This window comes from Lethenteron reissneri, unplaced genomic scaffold, assembly GCF_015708825.2.
Source record: "Lethenteron reissneri isolate LAM-NWPU_2019-01 unplaced genomic scaffold, ASM1570882v1 scaffold_1211, whole genome shotgun sequence".
NCBI classification, from domain to species: domain Eukaryota; kingdom Metazoa; phylum Chordata; class Hyperoartia; order Petromyzontiformes; family Petromyzontidae; genus Lethenteron; species Lethenteron reissneri.
The window spans coordinates 1-16,489 of record NW_026890906.1 but is presented as its reverse complement, the minus strand read 5'-3'; the positions used below and the strand labels follow the sequence as shown (position 1 = coordinate 16,489).

The 16,489-nt window shown below is 51.8% G+C and overlaps 1 pseudogene; it reads right to left on the bottom strand.

The window, feature by feature from the left end:
* Positions 1–1,914: 1,914 nt before the first annotated feature.
* Positions 1,915–16,200, bottom strand: LOC133361732 (centrosomal protein CCDC61-like; annotated as a pseudogene).
* Between the last annotated feature and the right edge of the window lie 289 nt (positions 16,201–16,489).

Genomic DNA, 16,489 nt, shown 5'->3' with positions numbered 1-16,489 from the left:
AAAAAATCTGAAAAGTTCTGAAGACATCCAAAAACAAGGCAATATACAAGAGTTTTAAAAAGTTCAGCAATTCACATCACGCAGGACGCCAATAAAATATATGTATGTACATGACAAATATCGCGGCAACATGCAAATCAAACCCCAAATCCGTGGGCACGCGAGGACGTGGGTCTGGGCCAGTGGCTCCCAAATTGAGAACCAACGTGCCGAGAGGCATTGCGAGCGAAGCCGTCACCTATGTTGGGGAGGAACTCGTTACTGTAGCCCGATCACCAAAAGGCAAGTTCTGGTGATCCCGTGTAATTACTCTGGGATTAGTGTGTATTCGGATTGCCATTGGCGCACATTTAACTTGCTTACAATATCGTTTTTTTTCAAAACTCGAGTAAAGGACCACGCCAGCTTCAGAAGCAGCCAATGGCTTTTTTCGCCAAAGCGTAGAATAATTCTGAAACAAGTTGTTTGGTGACGCTGCTGCATCGCCAGTTGGGCACGAGAGCACCAGTAACAAAAGGAATGTAACGCGTTTATCACGAAAACTATGGCCTTAAAATAACAAATATATAATGTATACATTTGAGGTAACGGTCCATCTGCATAAATATGTGTGCTTAGAAGGGCCATTTTCCTCAACGTTACCTGTAATATATTTTATTTTTAAGGTTTGTGTTAATGACAAAATTGTTGAGTTTCTAGAATCACCGCATAAGTCAAAACATTAACCGTTTACAAAACTCTGAAATTACAGAAAATGGGGATTATGTTCGTTTCTTCAAGCTCGGTGTAATCCAATAGCGATGGCTTTTAAAGTCGCTCAACATATTCAGGTTTTAAATCTCACCTATCAATTCGTAGACAAGCGTGCCTGCTCAATCGATTTGCACGGCACCCCATTTGCGGTCCTCGGCTTCGACACTTCTATGACGGGAGTAGGCATCTACGCAGGAAAATCTGCTGCTGGCATCTGAAGGATCCTGCTGGAATCGGAGCTCTCTATGCACGGTGCTCCGAAATCGGCTCGGCCCATCACACTTTCACACAATAAAATTAATGCCGCGTGAAAAGTTAACAGCGATCATCCGATAGATAATGAACTCGCCTCTGTCATGTGAATGGGGAATTGTCATAACTGCAAGAAGAGCATCGCTCCTTGATTGCTTGCGCAGGGAGGCTTTTTGACGATTTATTTGCATTGGAATGTCTGGATAAATCTTTTAAAATCAGGGTTTCTGCACAAGGAAAAAAAACAAGAGACGCTAGAGAAAACCCACAAACGCACACACAAAGGAAAAAACTCTAAAATCCACGCTGAGATATTTTGGTCTTTACAATATCCTATCAACCCCGGCTGGAAAGTGCCGAATCGCAGGCATGCCAACACATCTTAACCATGCCACATGACCCTGCCATAGCGAGGGAGGTGATCTTTAGAAGGGTGCAATGCTGTGGTGCTTCACACAGCCGTGGCAGGTGCTGTGATGATGAGATACTCCGGGAGTGGTTAGCGCGCTGCTATGAACCCAGCGACCCGAGTTCGATTCCCGCTCACAGCCAACACCGGATCTGAATATCTGAACTGGTCCTCGACCTTCCTTGTGTCAACTCGGGCTAAAGTAACTGGTGCGGTGGTTAAATATCGCCAATGGGGAGACAAAGGCGGCCGGGCGTAGGGCTGGCCACTCACCCCCTCGTGTGCCGTGTCAGCCTTCATAGGTGCTCGCAGCACTTGTCCCAACGATCTGTTAAGGCTACACGGGGGACTTGATGGTGAGATACGACTGCGTGGTAGTGGCGATGAGGCAGATACGACTGCGTGGTAGGTACTCTGATGATGTGATACTGCATGACGAGTGTTGTCGTGCTCTAATAGGCATTGGGAGGTGTTGGTAAGATGGTGCCAAGTGGCGAGCACTGACGACGTGCTACCCATGGGCGACACTCCCACGAAGGTGGCCGTGGTGGGAGGGATGGAGGGGCTACCGGTGGGAGGGACGGAGGAGCTACCGGTGGGAGGGACGGAGGGGCTACTTGTGGGCTTCTAGCGCACGCATGTAGTCCTGCAGAGCGTCGAGGCGAGCGTCGATCTCGGAAAGGTCGGCCGATTGGCTGTAGTAGGTCACTGCAGAAAACACACAAAGACAAAGATCCCCCGTATATAGCCTTAACATACTGTTGGGGAAAGTGTTTTTAGCGAGCACCTATTAAGGCCAGTACGGCACACGAGGGGGTGGGTGGCCAGCACCATGCCCCAACCGCCTTTGTCTCCCCAGTGGCGATGTTTACACACCGCACCCGGTACTCATTTGAGGCCGAGTCGACGTAGGGGAGATCTGGGACCAGTTCAGATAATCATCACCGGTGTTGTCCGTGAGCGGGAATTGAACCCGGGTCGCCAGGTTTGTAGCGCGGTGCGCTAATCGCTACACTACCATTCCCCGTACACACACACAGGCAGATCGTACACAGGATATCAGACACAAGCAGGCATAAATAATAAAAACAACAGCCGTCATTCACGACTAAGTGGCAGTGATGTCACCGCTGCGCTCATGCCAGCCTGGGTGCCCTTTGAAGCCGTGTGAAGTGTGAAGGCTCGCTGGCAGCAGGCCATGGCACAGACCCGGGCGTTATCAGTTGACTGGCCGAGGTGACTGGCACAGATGCACCCCACGGACCGGCGTGGCAAGTGTTGTTGCCTCGCATTTGTCAAGGATGACACGGCACACGAGCGGTTGAGTGGCCAGCACCATGCCGCGTCCTGTGTTAGTGGAGGTGAGAGATGCTTGTTGGCATGAGCAGCCAACTGTGAACGCACGGAGGGGTTTGAGGTTTGGAGAGAAATGGAGATGCAGAAAGGGCCATGCAGAGAGAGAGAGAGGCAGAGAGAGAGAGGTTAACAACCAGACGGACACCGAGGGAGGGCCATGTCCTCACTTGTGTCGGCGGGTTGGGTCGCTGTGGGCGTGCTGGCCAGCTGCCGTCTCCGCTCCGCACGGCCCCGCTTGGGCTGAGGGAAACGAGCGCACGAACATGATGAGTATGCACACACTCACTCACCCGCATTCACGTACACACGCACAAGCATGCTCATGCACACATAAATGCACAAGTTTGGTCGCGTGCTGTGTGAGTGGTGAGTGGTGGGGTGCTGTGTGAGTGGTGAGTGCTGTGTGAGTGGTGAGTGAGTGGTGAGCGCTGTGTGAGTGGTGAGTGCTGTGCGAGTGGTGTGTGAGTGGTAGGGTGCTGTGTGAGTGGTGAGTGGTGAGTGCTGTGTGAACGGTGAGTGTTGTGTGAGTGGTGAGTGCTGTGTGAGTGGTGAGTGAGTGTTGTGTGAGTGGTAAGTGAGTGTTGTGAGTGGTAGGGTGCTGTGTGAGTGGTGAGTGCTGTGTGAGTGGTGAGTGGTGAGTGCTGTGTGAGTAGTGAGTGGTGGGGTGCTGTGTGAGTGGTGAGTGTGGGGTGAGTGGTGAGTGGTGGGGTGAGTGGTGAGTGCTGTGTGAGTGGTGAGTGGTGAGTGCTGTGTGAGTGGTGAGTGTGGGGGTGAGTGGTGGGGTGCTGTGTGAGTGGTGCGGTGCTGTGTGAGTGGTGAGTGAGTGGTGAGTGCTGTGTGAGTGGTGAGTGGTGGGGTGCTGTGTGAGTGGTGAGTGGTGGGGTGCTGTGTGAGTGGTGAGTAGTAGGGTGCTGTGTGAGTGGTGAGTGCTGTGTGAGTGGTGAGTGGTGGGGTGCTGTGTGAGTGGTGAGTGGTGGGGTGCTGTGTGAGGGGTGAGTGGTGGGGTGCTGTGTGAGTGGTGAGTGGTGGGGTGCTGTGTGAGTGGTGAGTGGTGGGGGTGCTGTGTGAGTGGTGAGTGGTGGGGTGCTGTGTGAGTGGTGTCGGCAGTTCTCACTTCAGCTGGGCTTTCCCAGGAGCTCTTTTTCACGGCTTTACCTCCACGTCTATGGGTTCTGCACAACAACAACAACACATTGCACGACAATGATACGACATGACACGACACCACACTGTATCACCAGCCAACGCTATACCATCGCACATCATGCCACACGACAACGAAAACAATAGCACATCACATGCCACAACACACCAACCCACACCACGTACCACAATAATCGGGTTTTTACCCTTTTTTCAGGCGACAAAACTGAAACCTTTTGCAAGGACTCATGTTTACATTAACCACAATACTTGCAGTCAAAATGCAAACGAAAAACAACACTGATAATTTATGCATTGTCCTTGAAACTGATTGGTCCACACCAGAGACAGCTTTCCTTAGAGCTTAGTCTCATACGGTGTTCGACCAGATGATGCCAAAAGGCGCACAGTTCAAAGACATCGCACTATCAAAGTAAGCATCTACATCATGTAATAATAGGGTTTTTCCATTTTTTCTGGCTAATGTAAACATGATTCCTTGCAAAAGGTTTCAGACACTTTGTTGAGCTATCATTTGTGAGAGCCAGGTTGCTTGTGAAAAAGAGCTACATCGCTCGGTGGGCCTTACCAAGAAAAAGAAAAAGTTGCATTTGTAGGATTGTGAGAACGAGTAATGCGAGCCTGAAGGACGTCGTGTCACTACTGCCTGAGAGGGGTCACAGAGTTGTTTGTTTTTGACGAGTACTGGGCTGCATTCTCGGCTGCAGCAGTTGAATCGGCTATAGTGTCGGTGGCAGCAGCAGCAGGAGGAGGAGGAGGAGAGGGACTCACGTGGCGGAGGTGAGAGGCTCGGAAAAGGGGGCAGCGTCGCTGCCGGAACCTGCTGATGATCGCCGACTGTGGGCGCTCTCCACTGCACAAAGACAAAGATCCCCCCACATAGCCTCTACCAGACTGTTGAGGCAAGTGCTGTTTACAAGCACTGCACACACACACACACACGTCTATACATAGATAATACATACGTCTCGTACAGACAGTGACTGAGTGATGTAACTTACGTTCACATTCTGGAAGGGCCAGATAGATTTTCCCAGTAACACCCTCCATTAGCAACCCTCCACAGAGTCGATGCTAACACCATTGGTACTGGTCTTCAGAAAGTCCACCCCGAGTCCTCCTGTACCACATCAGCCATCTCTTCTCTAGGCCGTGCCATGCTCATTCAGCCTCTATCATACAACCCCACTGGGCGTATGGGTTAACTTGACCCAGCCAACGCAACCTCGCCTTGCCAGAGGAGCTCACAAATGGGACTTTGTCCAGATCTTTCAAGCTTCTGTGAGCTCTTCACACAATCCAGCCGAGTTAAACTCAAGATAGATTCTGGGCAGTCTGACTGTTTCAATATGGCACTGGTGTTCCTGTAAAGTGCTCCATGTTTCGCAAGCAAAGAAAAGAGTGGGCTTAACTTTGGCCGAGAAGACCCAGAGCTTCATACGGAGAGCGATAGGCCAGGAAGCTTCACTTAGCGCTATGCAGCCATTGAAAAGGTAATGGCGCTCCAATAAATTGGAGCGAGACCTCCGCTGCCAAACCAGAGGTGGTCATGACCACACTTATTCTGATACGGAACTGCCTCCAACTTCTATACAACCATTCTATACTCTTGCAGAGGGGGTGGAGTTATTGATGTCACAAAATACCCAAGACACCCCCCACCCCGCCAGTATAGCCTTAAGAGACTGTTTGGGCAAGTGCACCTATGAAGACCGGCACCGCACACGAGGAGGTGGGTCGCCAGCACCACGCCCGGCCGCCTTTGTCTCCCTAGTGGCGATGTTTATACATCGCACCAGGTACTCATTGGCGACTCAGGACCGGTTCAGATATTCGTCACTGGTGTTGGCCGTGAGCGGAAATCGAACTCGGGTCACCGGGTGTGCAGCGCAGGCAGCGAACAACTACACTAACACGGACACGCACGTTGACACACTGACAACAACAACCGCCATTCGCCACGAAGTGGCGGTGACGTCACCACGACGCTTGTGCCAGGCCAAGTGCACCTTGAGGCCACGTGAAGTGTCGAACGCCCGCTGGCAGGAGGTCACGGGGCAGACCCAGCAGGTGCCATGGGTCGACTGATCGAGATGACCGAGATGACTGGCTGATGCACCACCTGTGCCCCCTACTGTACCAAATTGCTGTGCTTTAGCCACCCGGCGCTCCGCTCGTTGTTGTGAGCGTCGCTCCTCCACCCTCCGTTGTTGTTGGAGGGCGATTGCCTCCAACTACCCAGTAGCGTCCTTCACGAGCCTCCTCCACTGAGGCCGATCTTGATACTGCTGGTACCAGTCATCGGCAATTCCACTCAGCTCCACGTCCTCCTGTACCACATCACTCCATCTCTTCTCTAGCCCGTGCCACGCCCGTTTAGCCCCCTCGATCCGGCCGAACAAGAGCTGTTTGGGCATGCGGTGGCTGGGCATGCGGGCTACATGACCCAGCCAACGCAGCCTTGCCTGCCGGAGGAGCTCACCGATGGGACTTTGACCAGATCTTTCAAGGATTTGTGAGCTCCTCACACAATCCAGCCTGGTTAAACCCAGGATGGATCGTAGGCAGGCCAGCCTAAATGTTTCCAACCGGCGAAGATGCTCCATTAGGGGGTCCACGTTTCACAAGCGTAGGGAAGGGAGGGAATGACTGTGGCCGAGAAGACCTGAAGCTTCGTGCGGAGCGACAGACCAGGTAGCTTCCACACAGCGTTACGCAAACCGATGAAAAGATATTGCCGCTCGACTGATTCGGAGTGAGACCTCTGCTGTTAAACTGGAGCCGGTCATAAGCACACTGCCCAGGTATGGGAAACTCTCCACTCTCTCCACTACTGCCCCATCACCGATTGGGAGTTGTGGGGGTGGAGTGTCCGATGGTACAAAATACCCAGGCAGGTGCTTAGTTTTGGTGGGGCTGATGGTAAGGCCCCACCTCTTAGTGGCACGCTCCAGTCTCAGCAGCAGCTTCTCCAACTCCTCTTCTGAATGAGCAGCTATTACCAAATCATCGGCATACATAACGTGGTTGACCAATAGGGAGCCATCCCTTGATCGCACCCGGGCGTCGATCAGCCTCCTATTATATCTGTACCAAATAGAAATTCCCCCGGTACAGCTATTGAAGGCTTCACGAACTACATGGTCAAAATAGATGTTAAATAATGTGGGAGCCAGCGGACATCCCTGTCGCACACACTGACATGCACAGTGACACACACACACATGTTCGTGCGTGTTCGTGTGTTCTCACGGGAGGAGCTGCGTGTGTTCTGCCCGTTGAGCGCTCGTCCCCCCGAGGGAGGGCGCGACCGCGGGCGACCCCTGCCCCCGCTGGAGCCCCCGCTCCCCGGGGTCCCCTGCAGCTCCCGGCGACGCTGCCTCGAACTGCCAGCGCACGCCGCACGGTTAGACACGCCACACGGCACGCACAGCGTAGAACAAAGATCCCTCACATAGCCTCAACAGACTGTAGGGGCAAGTACTGTTCGTGAGCACCTATGAAGGCCAGCACGGCACACGAGGGGGTGGGTGGCCAGCAACCACGCCCGACCGCCTTTGTCTCCCCCAGTGGCGATGTTTTTACACACCGTACCAGGTACTCATTTAAGATTGAGTCGACCTAGGGGAGGCCGAGGGCTGGTTCAAATTAATCGTCACCAGTGTTGTTAGCCGTGAGCAGGAATGGAACTCAGGTCACCGGGTTCATAGCGCAGCACACAGTGTGGTACAACATGGGGAGCAGTGGTGCAGCTGTTAGTGTGCTGCGCTATGAACCCGGTGACCTGAGTTCCATTCCTGTGTGGTACACACTGTGTGTACCACAATGTGTGGTACATACGGGGTGGTAAGCAGTCTGATACACACGGCAGGATACACGGTGCGGTACACAAGGCGCAGCCGGCAGTGTAATACACAACGGGATGGTACGTGCGGTGTTTATGTATACACACCGTGCGTACAGTGCTCAGTGTTTATCTGTGTGTGTATCACGGTGCCAAGCACAAGGTGTGCACACACGCACGATCATTGTGTATCTCTCACCCACGCAGCTCTGCCTCTTTCTTGCGCTGCTCTCGCTCACGCACGTACGCCGTGGGGTCAAAGGCCGGCACACGGCCTGCTGGACATGTGCGCACACACACAATACACACACACACACATAGCATACACACACAATACACAATACACACAGCACACAGCACACAGCACACATACACACAGCACACACACAATACACACAGCACACATACACACAGAACACATACACACAGAACACATACACACAATACACACAGCACACATACACACACAGCACACACATAATACACACATACACACACATACACACGCAATATACACAGCACACAATACACACAGTGCACACACACGAAGAGCAAATATCCTGAACAAACTGTTGGGGCAAGTGCTGTTAGCAAGCACCTATGAAGTCCGGCATGGCCCAATGCCTGGCCACCTTTGTCTCTCAGCGCTGGAAGTATACACACCGCACTAGGTACAAATTTAAGGCTGAGTCTACCTAGGGAAGGCTCGGGACCAGTTTAGACAATCGTCACTGGAATCAAAATCAGGTTCGTAGTACAATACGCTAACCACTCCACTACTGCTCTCCATACATAAAACCAAGATCCCCCGTTTAGCCTTGAACAAACTGTTGGGGCAAGTGCTGTTTAGCGAGCACCTATGAAGGCCGGCACAGCTCACGAGAGGGTGGGTGGCCAGCACCACGCCTGACTGCCTTCATCTGCCCAGTACTGATATCTTACACACCACACCAGGTATTTATTTGTGACTGAGTCGACCTAGGGAAGGCCCAGGACCAGTTCAGATGCTGTTGACCGGGAGTGGGAATCGAACCCGGGTGACTGAGTTAATAGTGCAGCGCGCTAACCGCTGCACTAACGCTCCCCACTCTCCATACAAAATACACAAACATACATACACCTATTACATCCACAGTATACACACATATACAAGCAGACATACAATAAAAATATGTCAGTTTCTATATACATACTCTCACACTCTTGATTTAATTTTAACAGACTATCAAATATCTCATTAGATCAAAATAGGTGGGTGGCCGAAAGATCGAGTAAGTGAATGAGTGGGTGGGTGTGTGTGTTTATGAGTGGAGATGGTTAATGAGCGAGAGGGTGGTGTCTAAGCGAGTGAGTGGGGTGAATGAGCGAAGCAGTGAGTGGGGCAAATTAATGAGTGGGCAAGTGTGTGAACGGGGCGTGAGGAGCGGGTAAGTACATGAGCAAGTTGGGTAAGTGAAGTGCGCAAATGAGTGAGTCTGTGAGTGAGTGAGCGAGCAATTTATAAGCAAGGATGTGAGCAAGTGAGTTGAGAATGAGTGGATGAGTAGGGAGTGAATGGAGAGTAAGTGAGCATGTGAGCAAGTGGGTGAGTGAGTTAGTGCGTGAATGAGTGAATGGGTGAGTGGGTGAGTGGGTGAGTGGGTGAGTGAGTGGGTGGGTGAGTGGGTGAGTGAGTGGGTGAGAGAGTGCGTGGGTGAGTGGGTGAGTGAGTGGGTGGGTGAGTGTATGAGTGAGCAATTTGATAAGCTCGGAGTGAGCAGGTGAGCGTGAGAACGAGTGGATGAGTAGGGAGTGAGTGGTAGAGCATTTAAGTGGACGAGTGGGCGAGTGTCCGTCCTCACCGGCAGGCGACAGGGAGGGGGTCCGTGAGCGGGGACCACGGACGGGGGGGCGCCCCTCCCTGGACGCGGTCCTCCTCTCCCTCTCGCGGGACGTGGAGCGAACTTCACCCCGGGCCCTTCCGGGGCCCCCGGAAGCCGCCCCTCTTCGCTGCCCCGGGAACGCTCCGCTGAGGGGGCAGCACGGGAGTGACCCTCCTGGGGCACAAGGAGTCTGAGTAACGAGCTGCCGGTCCACCCGTCCCTGTCAGTGAGTCAGTCTGTCCATCAGTGACTCGGTCTGTCCATCAGTGAGTCAGTCCATCCATCCATCCATCAGGAGTCAATCCGTCCATCCATCCATCAGTGACTCGTCTATCCCTCCATCAGGAGTCAGTCTGTCCATCAGGGAGTCAGTCTGTCATCAGGGAGTCAGTGAGTCAGTCCATCCATCCATCAGTGAGTCAATCCGTTCCATCCATCCATCAGGGAGTCAGTCTGTGCATCAGTGAATCAGTCCGCCTGTCCAACAGTGAATCAGTTCATCAGTTCATGGAGTGAGTAAGTCAGGGCATGAGTCACCGCCCAGGTGATTTGGCTGAATCGTCACGATTCGAGGTCATGTTGAAGAACCTCCTCTCTTCTTGTCTTGTTTTTACCACCTCCTTTATATTGTTTGTTTCCGTCCCGCTTGCCCTATTTTCTCATCTGTACCATCTTGTTTGTTACAATGTGATTTGCAGTTTCCCATTCCCTCGTCTGATTTTTCATCATTTGCCTCATATGTCGTGCCAATCCCATTTATAATATAGATCTCGTTTACATTTTCTTCTAAGTTCTGTCATCCTCATGTGAATTCTCGACTCCATTTCTACTACGAGCCTAAAGTTAGCAAAACAGTCGCATGTGATTTTCATGCAATTTGCACGAATCTTAAATAATAATCGAATATTCTTGCACACCATTCGATGTTACATATCGTGAGTGCAAGAATACATTTTTAAGCGGCTCATCCGTGTACCACTTCTGCAGTTGCGGCAGCGATGTTGCGTGGGCCCCAAGAGCTGAGAATAAATAGGCCCCCCCTCCCCTCCCCCGACCCCACTGTCCACTATCCCTCCCTGCCACAGCCCGACACCTCGAGCCTTCCAGGCCTGTGGACACCGGCGCTGATGGCAGCGCAGCACCCTCGATGGCTGTACCACGGGTTATATGCGATCGTTATGATTATACATTATGTTGTTGTGCATTGTACATCTACGAGAGCCGTTGTGTTTTTTGGTTGCATCATTGAACATGCGCGTGGGCTCACTCACCCCCTCTTGTACACAGCGCCAGCTCGGTGCTGAGAACATTTGACGCGGGCACGGAGACTCCTTTCCGAGCCCGCGGCCTCCTCAGCTGCACCAACGGACACACGGTCACCAACATCATCATGACAGCACCATCCCAGCACCCACGCCATCATGGCGCCCACGCCATCATGGCGCCCACGCCATCATGGCGCCCACGCCATCACGGCACCCACGCCATCACGGCGCCCACGCCATCACGGCGCCCAACGCCATCAGTAAGCCAATGCCATCACTAAGCCAACGCAATCACTGCGCCAACTTCGTCACGGTGCCAACGCCATAACAGCAGCAACGCCATCGCAGCACCAACGATTTCCGACGCAGCTACTAGGAACCCCCCTAGGCCTCGGCAAGGTAAGGTAAAAGGTAAAAGCAACGAGCCTACCTTTACCCATAGCTTTTACCTTTACCCATACAAATTACCCGTATTACAGGGTAATTACTAGGGAACTACACATGAAAAAGGTTTATAGCGGTAAATGCTAGGTTAGAGCGCTTTATTCATATAGAATACTCTCGATGATTCCAATTTTAACACGCTTGTTGTCGTTGTTGTCAGCGTCGTTGTCGTCGTTGTGTCGGCGTCGTTGTCGTCGTTGTTGTATCCTCAAATTTGGTACTCAACTTTAACCCACTTCCAATGTGGTATGTCATACTGATGACAATATATTATATCATAAAATATATATTTTTTTTAAACATTATTTTTTATATTGTATGTTTCGGCTTGGGTCTAATTGTCCACGCTCAACTGACGTTGGCTGTAATTGGCCACGGCCCCTTACGTTATGGCAAGCTTCGGGGCCACTTCCTGGAGTCGTGGAGTTTAAAGTGTGTTTTAAAAAAGTTATTTAAAATATTACTTATTAAATGGAGGCCACGGACTGCGCCACGGAGCTTTTAGCGGTAAATAACGGTACCGTATTTACCAGGGTAATACTTTACGCTACCTTTACTCCACCGGGTAATTCTTCCAAGCTACCTTTACCCTACCCTTTACCTTACCCCTTGGAATGTCGACACCTTTACCTTTACCCTTTACCTTACCCTTTTACCCGGTAAAAAGGGTAAATTGCCTTACCTTGCCGAGGCCCTAAACCCCCCTGAACCCACCCAGCCTCGTGCTGTGTTACACAGCACCAGGCTCAGGCGTGGGTGTAAACGATCAACAAAAATCCCATCGTCACGGTCGCTGCTTGCACCTCGTCGTTTGAGCCTGCGGATTTCCTGCGACCTCTTGGCGGCCGAGCGCTGGGCCTTGGCTCTCTCGCGGCCCAGCTCCTCCTGGAGGCTCGACACGAGGCGTCGCAGCACGCGCAGCTCCTTGGCGGCCGTGGCGCCGACGACGCCGGCGTCGCTCGCACCACCGCAGCCGCCACCCTCCGCTCTCTTCTGCAGCCGGGCAACGAGTGCCTCCAGCTCGCGTTTGTCGCGCTGGAGAGACTCCAGCCTGGTGCGCGATGGGGGAGGAGGCTTTAGAGTTTACAGAGCGAAAAATGGGAGAGTTGTGCAGGTGTGCAATTGCTTGCTCAGTCCCACTGCTGACAGAGGGGCCTCCGCTAAGGAAGATCTAGGAGCCCCATGAAAGGATATTTGACATTGAAGAAATCACACTTTACCCCACCACACGTGGTCTTCATATCAATTAACCACGGTTTACCCATTTACACTGGCGCACTGGGAGATCATGCTGACGACCTCTGGATTGCGAGACTTCATGTGCTCAGCGTTACACCATGGCAGCATCCCTTTAAACAAAGTACAAAACGTACATGGAATGGACACGTACCAAGTACACACGTATATCAGTGCGTAGGAGATATACAATTGGGGTAGACGGGCTCAGAGTTGAGAGGTGAGCGTGGCTGCTGCACTCACTCCCTGTGCTTGTGGTCCTGCACGACGCCCGGGTGACCCCGCAGGTGGGACAGCTCCTCCTTGAGCTGGCGCACGGCTCTCTGCAGGGTGGCGGTATCCGGGCGCCCCCGCGTAGCCCAGCGCCAGCGGGTAGTGGATCCTGCGCAGGGGGAACGGGCGGACACGGTGAGTCCTGCAGGACTACTGTGGCAGGCCCACTCAACTGTGTGCCTGTATGTGTGTACACCTGGAAACACCTGTACCAACACACACCTACGTGCCTGTGTGTGTACACCTGTACCAACACACACCTTTGTGCCTGAATGTCTGTACACCTGTACTCATGGACACCTTGACCTGTCTGCCCGTATGCCTTTACACCTGTGTGCATGTGTGACTATGCCTCTGCGCACGTACACTTATGTATATGTACACCTGTGTGCACGTACACCTTTGTGCTTGACTGCCTGTACATCTGTGTGCCATGTGCAGCTGTGACAACAATGTGAGTAATGCTTTCTGGTGGCGAGATTGTTATTAGGATGCCGATGGTGATTTTGCATATGATAGTGACGGTGGTGGCGATCACAGTAATCTTGCTGGTGGTAGTGGTAACTGGTAGTAATGAGCGGTGATGGCTTGCAAATGCTGCTGCTGACAGAGCTGCTGATGGTGACAGCGCTGATGATGGTAAGAATAATTTACTCATTTATCCAGGAGAGCCACACTGAGTCGCACGACTCTTTTTCAGGAGGGTCCTGCTGCTACATTGAGTTTAAATGTTTTGATTGTTTTAAGCCAATTCACAAGAGTTATGTTTATTATACAAGTGGGAGGAAACTGGAGCACCTCGACAAAACCCACGCATGCGAGGGGACAAAACTCTCTCCCCGTACAGATAGAAACGGATGGCGATTTATTCGACTTGCAGTGCGCCTTCTCCTGGCGAGCAAAGTCATGGCTCCTCCTCGACTCCCACGGGGGGAAGAGAGTTTCAAACATTTACGCGATCACCAACCATCGCCTCCGCGGTGCTGGATACAGGCCACCGTGCGCAGCACCACCATCACAATGGCGGTGGTGATGGCATTAAGGAAACAGTGTTGCAGTCATGCTGCTGTTGCTGCTGTTGCTGCTGTGCGGAGGGCACCTGTCAAACTCCACCGTGTAGATGAGACTGATGGTAGCGCTGGAGTGGTGCTGGGTTGGCGGCGCCACTGGGAGGTGAGTTGGTTGGGCGGCGGTTGGGAGGGATGCAGCGCTGACCGCATGGCCGTGCCGCCTTATCGGCATTTGTCATCATTCGCTCCAGGTCGGCACTAGGTTCAGGAGGTCAAGGCTCACCGACTCGCTGCTCTGAATAAACAGCCGAGTCGGGTCAACGACAACGGTCAGAGTCCTCCTGTTCAAACGAGTGTTGGATGGAAATTCCACATTGCCGTAGCGAGTCTTTCCAGAGGACAACTGTCTGTGACTGGACCGAGAGGCCATTTTAGTCACAGGCGACTGAAACCCTGATTCTACCCCCCCACCTTCCCGAAAGTGGTACACCCCCAGGCCCCCCCACCCACAGCCCCCCCAGCTACCCTCCCCTCGCACCCATGCCCCCTCCCCTTCCCCCGCACTTCTGATTAGCACGGTTAGCTACGTACGGTGCGAAAGAAGTTCAACATACATACATACACAGAGATGACAGAGTGGAATCAACCCCAGGTGGGGATTTGAAACTGTGACCCCTGCGATTGTGAATCGATCTAAACCACGGTGCCACTCAGTTGACAGCACAGCCCGGACGAATTAATGAATCGAAATGAATTAATCGAATGAATGCATATAATCTATTGAATGCATCAAATTGAATGAATGCATAGAATCAATCTAATGAATGCATCGAATTGAGAAGGGGTGGCAATGTGATCTTGAATTGAATGTTGTTTTTACCATTATAATGAGAGTGAAGTTTTTGATAATACAACAAAAACAATGACTCTCTTAATCACAAGGGTGGAGCGGTGGTGCAGTCATGATCACGCTACACCTGGAGCCCCGAGTTCAATTCCCAACCACAGCTCACTTGAGTGGTCCTGACCCTGAAGTATGTGTGGTGAAGTATGGTCAAACCAGAATCAGAATATTTATTTATACTGGAGGAATCCGATGAGCTATAAAGCTCTTTTTTACAGATGTCCAGTAGGAGCGGGTCAGAACGTTACAACAAACAAAACAAAACACGATTGTAGTGCAAAGTACAAGAACGGTAAACAAATCACCCAAACACACAAATACAACTAAACCATCCCCATCCTACCAGGCAAAGCCCACTGAGGTATTCACTAAATTTTCAGAAGCGACCTCGCCACAAATGATAGCTCAACAAAGTGGCCCATCATTAGGACATTTATAGGATTGACAAAGTGCTGTATTTTCGTGTGTGTGTATATATATGTACACACCCTGATCTATAGTGATTGACAGATTGACAAATGAACAATTCTACGGTTACAAAAGCTGTATGCTCTCTCTTGGTGGATTATGGGTGTTAAATAATAACCTTCAATATGCAGTGAATTCAAAGGAGAGCTATCAATTAATATTAACATATAAAGAAAATAAATTAATCCTCTGGAATCCGATTGACAATATTGTACCCTCTCTACTGAATGCACTGTGACCGGGAATATGCGCCGTGGATATCGGCTCCATCTCCATGTGCGTTGAAATTTGCCGTTTTATTAATGCGACGATGCAATTTCTCCAACCCGCTACAACTTTGCCCGTCTACTCTTTCTGCACTGCAATTTTGCATCATCTCGCCCACTGCGTTTTGCCTTTCTTTCGTTGGTAATCTCGCTGAGAAGTCTACACCTCAGCTGCAGGGGGCTGTCAGTCCAGTGAGGGTTCAGAACCCCTGGGCATAGGATTCAGAGAGGCTCTCACCTGCGTTATGGCCGACTCAAGCATGCTGCAGAACACCGAGAATTGTTTGAAGTTTCCGGTTTTATGTGTCAGATCTTCAACGTCTACAAAAATCACAAGCACATGTAAAAGACAAAGATCCCCCATATAGCCTTAACAGACTTGGGGCAAGTGCTGTTAGCGAGCACCTATGAAGGCCGGTATGGCACACGAAGGGGGTGGGTGGCCAGCACCACGCCCGGCCGCCTTTGTCTCACTAGTAGCGATGTTTACACGCCGTACCAGGTACTCATTTGAGGCCGAGTCGACGAACGGGAGACCTGGGACTGGTTCAGATAATCATCACTGGTGTTGGCCATGAGCGGGAATCGAACTCGGGTCACCGGGTTCGTAGGACAGCGTGCTAACCGATGCACTATCGCTACGTGCACCTTAATGCCACGTGGAGTGAGGCAGGCTCACTTCTGGTAGGTCACAGGACAATCCCAGATGTTACGGGTTAACCGAGGTGACTGACAGATGCACCACCTATGCTCCCCACTATGCCAACTTACTGCGTGTTAGCCGCCCAGTGCTCTGCTCATTGTCTTGAGCGTCAACGCTCCGCCCTGTGTTGTTGCTGGAGGGCAACTTCCCAGTAGCATCCATCACGAGCCTCCTCCATCTGTTTTCTATCCCGTGCTGTGCCCGTTTAGCTCCTCTATCTGACCAAAGATATACCGCTTGGGCATGCGGTGGCGGACCATGTGGGCTATATGACTCAGCC